Below are 13,416 nucleotides of genomic sequence, written 5' to 3' on the forward strand. Positions count from 1 at the left end.
CATGCCACGGCCTCGGCCCGCATGACGTGCCACGGCCTCGGCCCGCATGACATGCCACGGCCTCGGCCCGCATGCCTTGCTACGGCGTCGCCCAACATGCCTTGCCACGGCCTCGGCCCGCATGCCATGCCACGGCCTCGGCCCGCATGACATGCCACGGCCTCGGCCAGCATGCCTTGCCACGACGCCGCCCAACTTGCCATGCCACGGCCTCGGCCCGCATGCCATGCCACGGCCTCGGCCCGCATGACATGCCACGGCCTCGGCCCGCATGCCTTGCTACGGCGTCGCCCAACATGCCATGCCACGGCCTCGGCCCGCATGCCATGCCACGGCCTCGGCCCGCATGACATGCCACGGCCTCGGACCGCATGCCTTGCTACGGCGTCGCCCAACATGCCATGCCACGGCCTCGGCCCGCATGCCACGGCACGGCCTCGGCCCGCATGCCTTGCTACGGCGTCGCCCAACATGCCATGCCACGGCCTCGGCCCGCATGCCATGCCACGGCCTCGGCCCGCATGACATGCCACGGCCTCGGACCGCATGCCTTGCTACGGCGTCGCCCAACATGCCATGCCACGGCCTCGGCCCGCATGCCATGCCACGGCCTCGGCCCGCATGACATGCCACGGCCTCGGACCGCATGCCTTGCTACGGCGTCGCCCAACATGCCATGCCACGGCCTCGGCCCGCATGCCACGGCACGGCCTCGGCCCGCATGCCTTGCTACGGCGTCGCCCAACATGCCATGCCACGGCCTCGGCCCGCATGCCATGCCACGGCCTCGGCCCGCATGACATGCCACGGCCTCGGCCCGCATGCCTTGCGACGGCGTCGCCCAACATGCCTTGCCACGGCCTCGGCCCGCATGCCATGCCACGGCCTCGGCCCGCATGCCTTGCCACGACGTCGCCCAACTTGCCATGCCACGGCCTCGGCCCGCATGCCATGCCACGGCCTCGGCGCGCATGACATGCCACGGCCTCGGCCCGCATGCCATGCTACGGCGTCGCCCAACATGCCATGCCACGGCCTCGGCCCGCATGCCATGCCACGGCCTCGGCCCGCATGCCATGCCACGGCCTCGGCCCGCATGACAGGCCACGGCCTCGGACCGCATGCCTTGCTACGGCGTCGCCCAACATGCCATGCCACGGCCTCGGCCCGCATGCCACGGCACGGCCTCGGCCCGCATGCCACGGCACGGCCTCGGCCCGCATGCCTTGCTACGGCGTCGCCCAACATGCCATGCCACGGCCTCGGCCCGCATGCCATGCCACGGCCTCGGCCCGCATGACATGCCACGGCCTCGGACCGCATGCCTTGCTACGGCGTCGCCCAACATGCCATGCCACAGCCTCGGCCCGCATGCCGTGCCACGGCCTCGGCCTCGGCCCGCATGCCTTGCTACGACGTTGGCCAACATGCCATGCCACGGCCCCGGCCCGCATGCCATGCCACCGCGTTGCCCGGCGTGCCATGCCTTAGCCTTGGCCAACATGTCGTGCCACGGCCTCGGCCCGCATGCCATGCCATGCCACGGCCCTCATGTCTTGCCACGGCGTTGCCAAACATGCCATGCCACGGCCTCGGCCCGCATGCCTTGCTACGGCGTCGCCCAACATGCCATGACATGCCACGGCCTCGGCCCGCATGCCTTGCTACGGCGTCGCCCAACATGCCATGCCACGGCCTCGGCCCGCATGCCATGCCACGGCCTCGGCCCGCATGCCTTGCGACGGCGTCGCCCAACATGCCATGCCACGGCCTCTGCCCGCATGCCATGCCACGGCCTCGGCCCGCGTGACATGCCACGGCCTCGGCCCGCATGCCTTGCCACGACGTCGCCCAACTTGCCATGCCACGGCCTCGGCCCGCATGCCATGCCACGGCCTCGGCTCGCATGACATGCCACGGCCTCGGCCCGCATGCCTTGCTACGGCGTCGCCCAACATGCCATGCCACGGCCTCGGCCCGCATGCCATGCCATGGCCTCGGCCCGCATGACATGCCACGGCCTCGGACCGCATGCCTTGCTACGGCGTCGCCCAACATGCCATGCCACGGCCCCGGCCCGCATGCCTTGCCACCGCGTTGCCCGGCGTGCCATGCCACCGCGTTGCCCGGCGTGCCATGCCTTAGCCTTGGCCAACATGTCGTGCCACGGCCTCGGCCCGCATGCCATGCCATGCCACGGCCCGCATGTCTTGCCACGGCGTTGCCAAACATGCCATGCCACGGCCTCGGCCCGCATGCCTTGCCACGGCCTCGGCCAACATGCCATGCCACGGCCTCGGCCCGCATGCCATGCCACGGCCTCGGCCCGCATGACATGCCACGGCCTCGGCCCGCATGCCTTGCTACGGCGTCGCCCAACATGCCATGCCACGGCCTCGGCCCGCATGCCATGCCACGGCCTCGGCCCGCATGCCCTTCTACGGCGTTGCCCAACATGCCATGCCACGGCCTCGGCCCGCATGCCTTGCCACCGCGTTGCCCAGCATGCCATGCCACCGCGTTGCCCGGCGTGCCATGCCTTAGCCTTGGCCAACATGTCGTGCCACGGCCTCGGCCCGCATGCCATGCCACGGCCTCGGCCCGCATGTCTTGCCACGGCGTTGCCCAACATGCCATGCCACGGCCTCGGCCCCCATGCCTTGCCACCGCGCTGCCCAGCATGCCAATGCACCGCGTTGCCCGGCGTGCCATGCCTTATCCTTGGCGAACATGCCACGCCACGGCCTCGGCCCGCATGGCTTGCCAGGGCGTTGCCCAACATGCCATGCCACGGCCTCGGCCCGCATGTCTTGCCACGGCGTTGCCCAACATGCCATGCCATGCCACGCCACGGCCTCGGCCCGCATGCCATGCCACGGCCTCGGCCCGCATGCCATGCCATGCCACGGCCTCGGCCCGCATGCCATGCCACGGCCTCGGCCAGCATGCCATGCCAAGGCCTCGGCCCGCATGCCTTGCCACGGCGTTGCCCAGCATGCCATGCCACCGCGTTGCCCAGCGGGCCGTGCCGCGGCCTCGGCCCGCATGCCTTGCGACTGCCTTGGCCAGCGTGCCATGCCACAGCGTGCCATGCCTTAGCCTTGGCCTACATGCCATGCCACTGCCTTGGCCAGCATGTCGTGCCACCGCCACGGCCAGCATGCCATGCCGGTCCGTTGCCCAGCATGCCACGGCCGTGGCGGCATGGCAAGCCACGGCCTCGGCCAGCATGCCATGCCACGGCCTCGGCCAGCATGCCATGGCACTGTCTTGGTCAGCATGCCATGCCATGGCACCGCCTTGTCCAGCACGCCGTGCCGCAGCGTTGGCCAGCATGCCTTGGCCGGCATGCCATGCCAATGCCTTGGGCCAACATGGCGTGCCACGGGCTGGGCCATGCCGGTCCGTTGCCCGGCATGCCACGGCCGTGGCGGCATGGCAAGCCACGGCCTCGGCCAGCATGCCATGCCCCGGCCTCGCCCAGCATGCCATGGCACGGTCTTGGTCAGCATGCCATGCCATGGCACCGCCTTGTGCAGCGTTGGCCAGCATGCCTTGGCCGGCATGCCATGCCAATGCCTTGGGCCAACATGGCGTGCCACGGGCTGGGCGAGCACGGCATGCCACGGGCTGGGCGAGCATGCCACGCCACGGCCTTGGCTAGCAGCAAGGCATGCCACGGCCTCGGCGAGCATGCCATGCCATGCCAAGGCCAAGGCCAAAGCCAAGGCCAAGGCAGTGGGCAAGGCCAAGTCCCTGTGCAAGGCATGGCCATGGCCAAGGCAAAGGCCAAGGCCGCGGGCAAAGGCCAAGGCCAAGGCCAGGGCCATGGCGTGCCACCGCCTCGATCGATCTTTTTGAACATGATTCTTTTATAATCTTACCCAAACCGTGCAACACAATTAAAAATGCACTACAATCAATTTTAAATGTCATTCCCTATTTTTTTGCAATTTTTCTGGAGCTTTTCGAATTTTTAAAGCCCTTATTTGGCATAAAAAAATCAAAATAAAATAAAAAAAATGAAAAAAATAATTTAATAATTTCTATAATTACTAGTGAATCATCCTTTAATTATGGGAATTTTTCCATAATTTTTTGACTATTTTTATTAATTTTTATTATTTTTTAAGTATTAATATCGAAATAAATTAAAATAAAATATTTTCTGTAAAAAAATATTTTTTTTAATTTTTTTTATGGTGTATTAAATTATTTCCTACAACTTTCATGTTGAAAGTTTTGGCAAAAAACCATTACTTTTTAAAAAAACCCCATTATGACTCCTCGAACATGCTTGATGTTTCCTCCTGCCAGATTGAAAAGGGCTTAACAGGCTATTATAAGGGGGGGGCACCTCCCTTGCCCAGGGCAAGGCAGTGGCAGGTACGCCCCATGTTGGGCGCGGCCTGGGCTGCGGCCTTGGGTTACATGCACTGCGGCTCGACCGCGGCCTGGGCTGCGGCCTGGGGCGGCTCGGCCGCGGCCTTGGGCGGCCTGGACCGCGGCCTTGGGCGGCCTTGCGCGGCCTGGGCGCGGCCTTGGGCGGCCTGGGCGCGGCCTTGCGCGGCCTGGGCGCGGCCTTGGGCGGCCTGGGCGCGGCCTTGCGCGGCCTGGGCGCGGCCTTGGGCAGCATGGCGTGGCATGCGCGCGGGCGTGGGCGGCCTGGCATGCGCGCGGCATGGGCAGCACGGCATGGCATGCGCACGGCCTGGGCGGCCTGGCATGCAGCCGGCCTGGCATGCCCGCGGCGTGGGCAGCACGGCATGGCATGCGCACGGCCTGGGCGGCCTGGCATGCAGCCGGCCTGGCATGCCCGCGGCGTGGGCAGCACGGCATGGCATGCGCACGGCCTGGGCGGCCTGGCATGCAGCCGGCCTGGGCAGCACGGCATGGCATGCGCACGGCCTGGGCGGCCTGGCATGCCCGCGGCGTGGGCAGCGTGGCCTGTGCGAATACCGCGCGCGTGGTCTTTTGACCACGGTGCGCGTGTTGCGCGCATGGTCGCGCACGCCTTTGCACGCCTTCGCACGCAACGCACGTCTAGTGATAAGAACCGCAGCCAAGGCAGCCCAGCCAAAGCCAGCAGCATGCCAAGCCAAGGCCAAGGCCAGCAGCATGCCATGCCACGGCCAAGGCAGCCCAGCCAAAGCCAGCAGCATGCCATGCCAAGGCCTAGGCCAGCAGCATGCCATGCCACGGCCAAGGCAGGCAAGCCAAAGCCAGCAGCATGCCATGCCAAGGCCAAGGCCAGCAGCATGCCATGCCACGGCCAAGGCAGCCCAGCCAAAGCCAGCAGCATGCCATGCCAAGGCCTAGGCCAGCAGCATGCCATGCCACGGCCAAGGCAGGCCAGCCAAAGCCAGCAGCATGCCATGCCAAGGCCAAGGCCAGCAGCATGCCATGCCACGGCCAAGGCAGCCCAGCCAAAGCAAGCAGCATGCCATGCCAAGGCCTAGGCCAGCAGCATGCCATGCCACGGCCAAGGCAGGCAAGCCAAAGCCAGCAGCATGCCATGCCAAGGCCATGGCCAGCAGCATGCCATGCCACGGCCAAGGCAGCCCAGCCAAAGCCAGCAGCATGCCATGCCAAGGCCAAGGCCAGCAGCATGCCATGCCACGGCCAAGGCAGCCCAGCCAAAGCCAGCAGCATGCCATGCCAAGGCCTAGGCCAGCAGCATGCCATGCCACGGCCAAGGCAGGCCAGCCAAAGCCAGCAGCATGCCATGCCAAGGCCAAGGCCAGCAGCATGCCATGCCACGGCCAAGGCAGCCCACCCAAAGCCAGCAGCATGCCATGCCAAGGCCTAGGCCAGCAGCATGCCATGCCACGGCCAAGGCAGGCCAGCCAAAGCCAGCAGCATGCCATGCCAAGGCCTAGGCCACCAGCATGCCATGCCACGGCCAAGGCAGCCCAGCCAAAGCCAGCAGCATGCCATGCCAAGGCCAAGGCCAGCAGCATGCCATGCCACGGCCAAGGCAGCCCAGCCAAAGCCAGCAGCATGCCATGCCAAGGCCTAGGCCAGCAGCATGCCATGCCACGGCCAAGGCAGGCAAGCCAAAGCCAGCAGCATGCCATGCCACGGCCAAGGCAGCCCAGCCAAAGCCAGCAGCATGCCATGCCAAGGCCAAGGCCAGCAGCATGCCATGCCACGGCCAAGGCAGCCCAGCCAAAGCCAGCAGCATGCCATGCCAAGGCCTAGGCCAGCAGCATGCCATGCCACGGCCAAGGCAGGCCAGCCAAAGCCAGCAGCATGCCATGCCAAGGCCAAGGCCAGCAGCATGCCATGCCACGGCCAAGGCAGCCCACCCAAAGCCAGCAGCATGCCATGCCAAGGCCTAGGCCAGCAGCATGCCATGCCACGGCCAAGGCAGCCCAGCCAAAGCCAGCAGCATGCCATGCCAAGGCCAAGGCCAGCAGCATGCCATGCCACGGCCAAGGCAGCCCAGCCAAAGCCAGCAGCATGCCATGCCAAGGCCAAGGCCAGCAGCATGCCATGCCACGGCCAAGGCAGCCCAGCCAAAGCCAGCAGCATGCCATGCCAAGGCCTAGGCCAGCAGCATGCCATGCCACGGCCAAGGCAGGCCAGCCAAAGCCAACCGCATGGCATGCCAAGGCCAAGGCCAGCAGCATGCCATGCCACGGCCAAGGCAGCCCAGCCAAAGCCAGCAGCATGCCATGCCAAGGCCTAGGCCAGCAGCATGCCATGCCACGGCCAAGGCAGGCCAGCCAAAGCGAGCAGCATGCCATGCCAAGGCCTAGGCCAGCAGCATGCCATGCCACGGCCAAGGCAGCCCAACCAAAGCCAGCAGCATGCCATGCCAAGGCTTAGGCCAGCAGCATGCCATGCCACGGCCAAGGCAGGCCAGCCAAAGCCAGCAGCATGCCATGCCAAGGCCTAGGCCACCAGCATGCCATGCCACGGCCAAGGCAGCCCAGCCAAAGCCAGCAGCATGCCATGCCAAGGCCAAGGCCAGCAGCATGCCATGCCACGGCCAAGGCAGCCCAGCCAAAGCCAGCAGCATGCCATGCCAAGGCCTAGGCCAGCAGCATGCCATGCCACGGCCAAGGCAGGCCAGCCAAAGCCAGCAGCATGCCATGCCAAGGCCTAGGCCAGCAGCATGCCATGCCACGGCCATGGCAGCCCAGCCAAAGCCAGCAGCATGCCATATCAAGGCCAAGGGCAGCAGCATGCCATGCCACGGCCAAGGCAGCCCAGCCAAAGCCAGCAGCATGCCATGCCATGGCCTAGGCCAGCAGCATGCCATGCCACGGCCAAGGCAGGCCAGCCAAAGCCAGCAGCATGCCATGCCAAGGCCAAGGCCAGCAGCATGCCATGCCACGGCCAAGGCAGCCCAGCCAAAGCCAGCAGCATGCCATGCCAAGGCCTAGGCCAGCAGCATGCCATGCCACGGCCAAGGCAGCCCAGCCAAAGCCAGCAGCATGCCATATCAAGGCCAAGGCCAGCAGCATGCCATGCCACGGCCAAGGCAGCCCAGCCAAAGCCAGCAGCATGCCATGCCATGCCTAGGCCAGCAGCATGCCATGCCACGGCCAAGGCAGGCCAGCCAAAGCCAGCAGCATGCCATGCCAAGGCCTAGGCCAGCAGCATGCCATGCCACGGCCAAGGCAGGCCAGCCAAAGCCAGCAGCATGCCATGCCAAGGCCTAGGCCAGCAGCATGCCATGCCACGGCCAAGGCAGGCCAGCCAAAGCCAGCAGCATGCCATGCCAAGGCCAAGGCCAGCAGCATGCCATGCCACGGCCTAGGCCAGCAGCATGCCATGCCACGGCCAAGGCAGCCCAGCCAAAGCCAGCAGCATGCCATGCCAAGGCCTAGGCCAGCAGCATGCCATGCCACGGCCAAGGCAGCCCAGCCAAAGCCAGCAGCATGCCATGCCAAGGCCAAGGCCAGCAGCATGCCATGCCACGGCCAAGGCAGCCCAGCCAAAGCCAGCAGCATGCCATGCCAAGGCCAAGGCCAGCAGCATGCCATGCCACGGCCAAGGCAGCCCAGCCAAAGCCAGCAGCATGCCATGCCAAGGCCTAGGCCAGCAGCATGCCATGCCACGGCCAAGGCAGGCCAGCCAAAGCCAACAGCATGGCATGCCAAGGCCAAGGCCAGCAGCATGCCATGCCACGGCCAAGGCAGCCCAGCCAAAGCCAGCAGCATGCCATGCCAAGGCCTAGGCCAGCAGCATGCCATGCCACGGCCAAGGCAGGCCAGCCAAAGCGAGCAGCATGCCATGCCAAGGCCTAGGCCAGCAGCATGCCATGCCACGGCCAAGGCAGCCCAACCAAAGCCAGCAGCATGCCATGCCAAGGCTTAGGCCAGCAGCATGCCATGCCACGGCCAAGGCAGGCCAGCCAAAGCCAGCAGCATGCCATGCCAAGGCCTAGGCCACCAGCATGCCATGCCACGGCCAAGGCAGCCCAGCCAAAGCCAGCAGCATGCCATGCCAAGGCCAAGGCCAGCAGCATGCCATGCCACGGCCAAGGCAGCCCAGCCAAAGCCAGCAGCATGCCATGCCAAGGCCTAGGCCAGCAGCATGCCATGCCACGGCCAACGCAGGCCAGCCAAAGCCAGCAGCATGCCATGCCAAGGCCTAGGCCAGCAGCATGCCATGCCACGGCCATGGCAGCCCAGCCAAAGCCAGCAGCATGCCATATCAAGGCCAAGGGCAGCAGCATGCCATGCCACGGCCAAGGCAGCCCAGCCAAAGCCAGCAGCATGCCATGCCATGGCCTAGGCCAGCAGCATGCCATGCCACGGCCAAGGCAGGCCAGCCAAAGCCAGCAGCATGCCATGCCAAGGCCAAGGCCAGCAGCATGCCATGCCACGGCCAAGGCAGCCCAGCCAAAGCCAGCAGCATGCCATGCCAAGGCCTAGGCCAGCAGCATGCCATGCCACGGCCAAGGCAGCCCAGCCAAAGCCAGCAGCATGCCATATCAAGGCCAAGGCCAGCAGCATGCCATGCCACGGCCAAGGCAGCCCAGCCAAAGCCAGCAGCATGCCATGCCATGCCTAGGCCAGCAGCATGCCATGCCACGGCCAAGGCAGGCCAGCCAAAGCCAGCAGCATGCCATGCCAAGGCCTAGGCCAGCAGCATGCCATGCCACGGCCAAGGCAGGCCAGCCAAAGCCAGCAGCATGCCATGCCAAGGCCAAGGCCAGCAGCATGCCATGCCACGGCCAAGGCAGGCCTGCCAAAGCCAGCAGCATGCCATGCCATGGCCAAGGCCAGCAGCATGCCATGCCAAGGCCAAGGCCAGCAGCATGCCATGCCACGGCCAAGGCTGCCAGCCAAAGCCAGCAGCATGCCATGCCAAGGCCTAGGCCAGCAGCATACCATGCCAAGGCCTAGGCCAGCAGCATGCCATGCCACGGCCAAGGCAGCCCAGCCAAAGCCAGCAGCATGCCATGCCAAGGCCTAGGCCAGCAGCATGCCATGCCACGGCCAAGGCAGCCCAGCCAAAGCCAGCAGCATGCCATGCCAAGGCCAAGGCCAGCAGCATGCCATGCCACGGCCAAGGCAGCCCAGCCAAAGCCAGCAGCATGCCATGCCAAGGCCAAGGCCAGCAGCATGCCATGCCACGGCCAAGGCAGCCCAGCCAAAGCCAGCAGCATGCCATGCCAAGGCCTAGGCCAGCAGCATGCCATGCCACGGCCAAGGCAGGCCAGCCAAAGCCAACAGCATGGCATGCCAAGGCCAAGGCCAGCAGCATGCCATGCCACGGCCAAGGCAGCCCAGCCAAAGCCAGCAGCATGCCATGCCAAGGCCTAGGCCAGCAGCATGCCATGCCACGGCCAAGGCAGGCCAGCCAAAGCGAGCAGCATGCCATGCCAAGGCCAAGGCCAGCAGCATGCCATGCCACGGCCAAGGCAGCCCAACCAAAGCCAGCAGCATGCCATGCCAAGGCTTAGGCCAGCAGCATGCCATGCCACGGCCAAGGCAGGCCAGCCAAAGCCAGCAGCATGCCATGCCAAGGCCTAGGCCACCAGCATGCCATGCCACGGCCAAGGCAGCCCAGCCAAAGCCAGCAGCATGCCATGCCAAGGCCAAGGCCAGCAGCATGCCATGCCACGGCCAAGGCAGCCCAGCCAAAGCCAGCAGCATGCCATGCGAAGGCCTAGGCCAGCAGCATGCCATGCGAAGGCCTAGGCCAGCAGCATGCCATGCCACGGCCAACGCAGGCCAGCCAAAGCCAGCAGCATGCCATGCCAAGGCCTAGGCCAGCAGCATGCCATGCCACGGCCAAGGCAGCCCAGCCAAAGCCAGCAGCATGCCATATCAAGGCCAAGGGCAGCAGCATGCCATGCCACGGCCAAGGCAGCCCAGCCAAAGCCAGCAGCATGCCATGCCATGGCCTAGGCCAGCAGCATGCCATGCCACGGCCAAGGCAGGCCAGCCAAAGCCAGCAGCATGCCATGCCAAGGCCAAGGCAGCCCAGCCAAAGCCAGCAGCATGCCATGCCAAGGCCTAGGCCAGCAGCATGCCATGCCACGGCCAAGGCAGCCCAGCCAAAGCCAGCAGCATGCCATATCAAGGCCAAGGCCAGCAGCATGCCATGCCACGGCCAAGGCAGCCCAGCCAAAGCCAGCAGCATGCCATGCCATGCCTAGGCCAGCAGCATGCCATGCCACGGCCAAGGCAGGCCAGCCAAAGCCAGCAGCATGCCATGCCAAGGCCTAGGCCAGCAGCATGCCATGCCACGGCCAAGGCAGGCCAGCCAAAGCCAGCAGCATGCCATGCCAAGGCCAAGGCCAGCAGCATGCCATGCCACGGCCAAGGCTGCCAGCCAAAGCCAGCAGCATGCCATGCCAAGGCCTAGGCCAGCAGCATGCCATGCCACGGCCAAGGCAGCCCAGCCAAAGCCAGCAGCATGCCATGCCAAGGCCTAGGCCAGCAGCATGCCATGCCACGGCCAAGGCAGCCCAGCCAAAGCCAGCAGCATGCCATGCCACGGCCAAGGCAGCCCAGCCAAAGCCAGCAGCATGCCATGCCAAGGCCAAGGCCAAGGCCAGCAGCATGCCATGCCATGCCACGGCCAAGGCCAAGGCCGAGGCAGCCCATCCGAAGCCAGCAACATTCCATGGCAAGGCCAACGCAGCCCAGCCAAAGCCGGCGGCATGCCATGCCAAGGCCAAGGCCAGCCGCATGTCTTGCCACGGCCTTGTCCCGCAGCGTGGCGTGCCTTGGCCTTGGGCTAGAACATCGCATGCCACGCCCTTGGCAAGCAATCCTGTCCCTCGTGTAATTGCCATTTGGTTTGGCTTTGACTTACGTATATGTTGCCCTGCGAAATGCTTGTCCCTCGGGTAATAGCCGGTTTGGTTGCCTTTGACTTGCGAACACGTTGCTAGTGCTTTCCCCAGTGGAAGCTTGTTGGGAAAAGTATGTCCCTCGGAAGTTGCCTGTTGCGTTTGTTATTTGCATTCGAGCTATCCGATGCTTGCTGGGTTTCTCTAAGAGTTTTTGCACGTTCGTCGGGCTTTTTAATTATTTATTTACTCATAAAAATTATAATAAAATAAATTAAAAATAAAAAAATAATTAAAAAAATTACTATAATTACTAGTGCCTCATCTTATAATTGTTGGAATTTTTCTAGAATTTTTTGAGTATTTTTAGTAATTTTTATTATTTTTTAAGTATTAAAATTGAAATAAATTAAAATAAAATATTCCGGTGGCCAAATATTTTTTTATAATTTTTTTTATGGTGTATTAAATTATTTCATACAACTTTCATGTTGAAAGTTTTGGCAAAAAACCATTACTTTTTAAAAAAACCCCATTATGACTCCTCGAACATGCTTGATGTTTCCTCCTGCCAGATTGAAAAGGGCTTAACAGGCTATTATAAGGGGGGGGCACCTCCCTTAAGGCTGGCCAGCATGGCCAGGCCACAGGCCACGCCTATGCCTAGGCGGGCGCTTGGCACATGCCATCGCTTGGCTTGTGGCATTGGCTTGTGGCATCGAAACTACATAGCCAAGCACGGGATGCGTCGAGTGGCGGCCCGCGGCGGTGGCGGTGGCACGTTGGCCTAGGGCAGCATGCCATGCCACAGCCTTGGCCAGCAACATGGCATGCCAAAGCCTTGGCCAGCAGCATGCCATGCCCTGGCCTTGGCAAGCATGTCATGCCACGGCCTTGGCCAGCAGCATGCCATGCCACGACCTTGGCCAGCAGCATGCCATGCCCCGGCCTTGGCCAGCATGTCATGCCACGGCCTTGGCCAGCAGCATGCCATGCCACAGCCTTGGCCAGCAGCATGCCATGCCACAGCCTTGGCCAGCAACATGGCATGCCAAAGCCTTGGCCAGCAGCACGCCATGCCCCGGCCTTGGCAACCTTGCCAAGCCACGGCCATGGCCAGCAGCGTGCTATGCCCCGGCCTTGGCCAGCAGCGTGCCATGCCACGACCTTGGCCAGCAGCTTGCCATGCCCCGGCCTTGGCCAGCATGTCATGCCACGGCCTTGGCCAGCAGCATGCCATGCCACGGCCTTGGCCGGCAACATGGCATGCCGCGGCCTTGGCCGGCAGCATGCCATGCCGCGGCCTTGGCCGGCAGCATGGCAAGCCCAAGCCTTGGTCAGCAGCAGCATGCCATGCCAACGCCTTGGCCAGCAGCATGCCTTGCCACGGCCTCGGCCATCAGCATGCCTTGCCACGGCCTCGGCCATCAGCATGCCTTGCCACGGCCTCGGCCATCAGCATGCCTTGCCACGGCCTTGTCCAGCAGCATGGCATGCCCGGCCTTGGCCAGCAGCATGTCATGCCACGGCCTTGGCAAGCATGCCAAGCCACGGCCTTGGCAAGCATGCCATGTCCCTCGGGTAATTGTACAAGTTGCCTTGCGAAATGCATGTCCCTCGGTTAAATTGCCATTTGGTTGGCTTTGGCGTGCGAACGAGTTGCCTGTGCTTTCCTTGTGGAAGCTTGTTGCGAGAAGTATGTCCCTCGAAAGTTGCCTGTTGCGTTTGTTATTTGCATTCGCGCTAACCGGTGCTTGCTCGGCCTCTCTAAATGTTTTCGCGCGTTCGTCGGGCTTCTTGGTCCTTCGGGGGGTGATTCGTTTTGGGGGGCTGGTGCACAGTGTACGTCGTGGCGCGTGAGTTGTGTTCGGTTTGTGCGAGTTGGACGGATCCCTGCCTGTGCAGCGAACTCCACTGGTGCATTCCTCCATGTCCCTCGGGTTGTCTTCGACTCGCCTTCGGGTTGCTTGCGCTTCCCTAGTGGAAGGTGCCTTGCGAAAAGCGTGTCCCTCGGGTAATTGCCATTTTGTTGGCTTTGACGTTCGAACGAGTTGCCTATGCTTTCCTAGTGGAAGCTTGTTGCGAAAAGTATGTCCCTCGAAATTTGCCTGTTGCGTTTGTTATTTGCATTCGCGCTAACCGGTGCTTGCTCGGCC

The sequence above is a fragment of the Camellia sinensis genome, unplaced genomic scaffold, assembly GCF_055761805.1.
Source record: "Camellia sinensis isolate YWXY unplaced genomic scaffold, ASM5576180v1 Unanchor4, whole genome shotgun sequence".
Classification (NCBI taxonomy): Eukaryota; Viridiplantae; Streptophyta; class Magnoliopsida; order Ericales; family Theaceae; genus Camellia; species Camellia sinensis.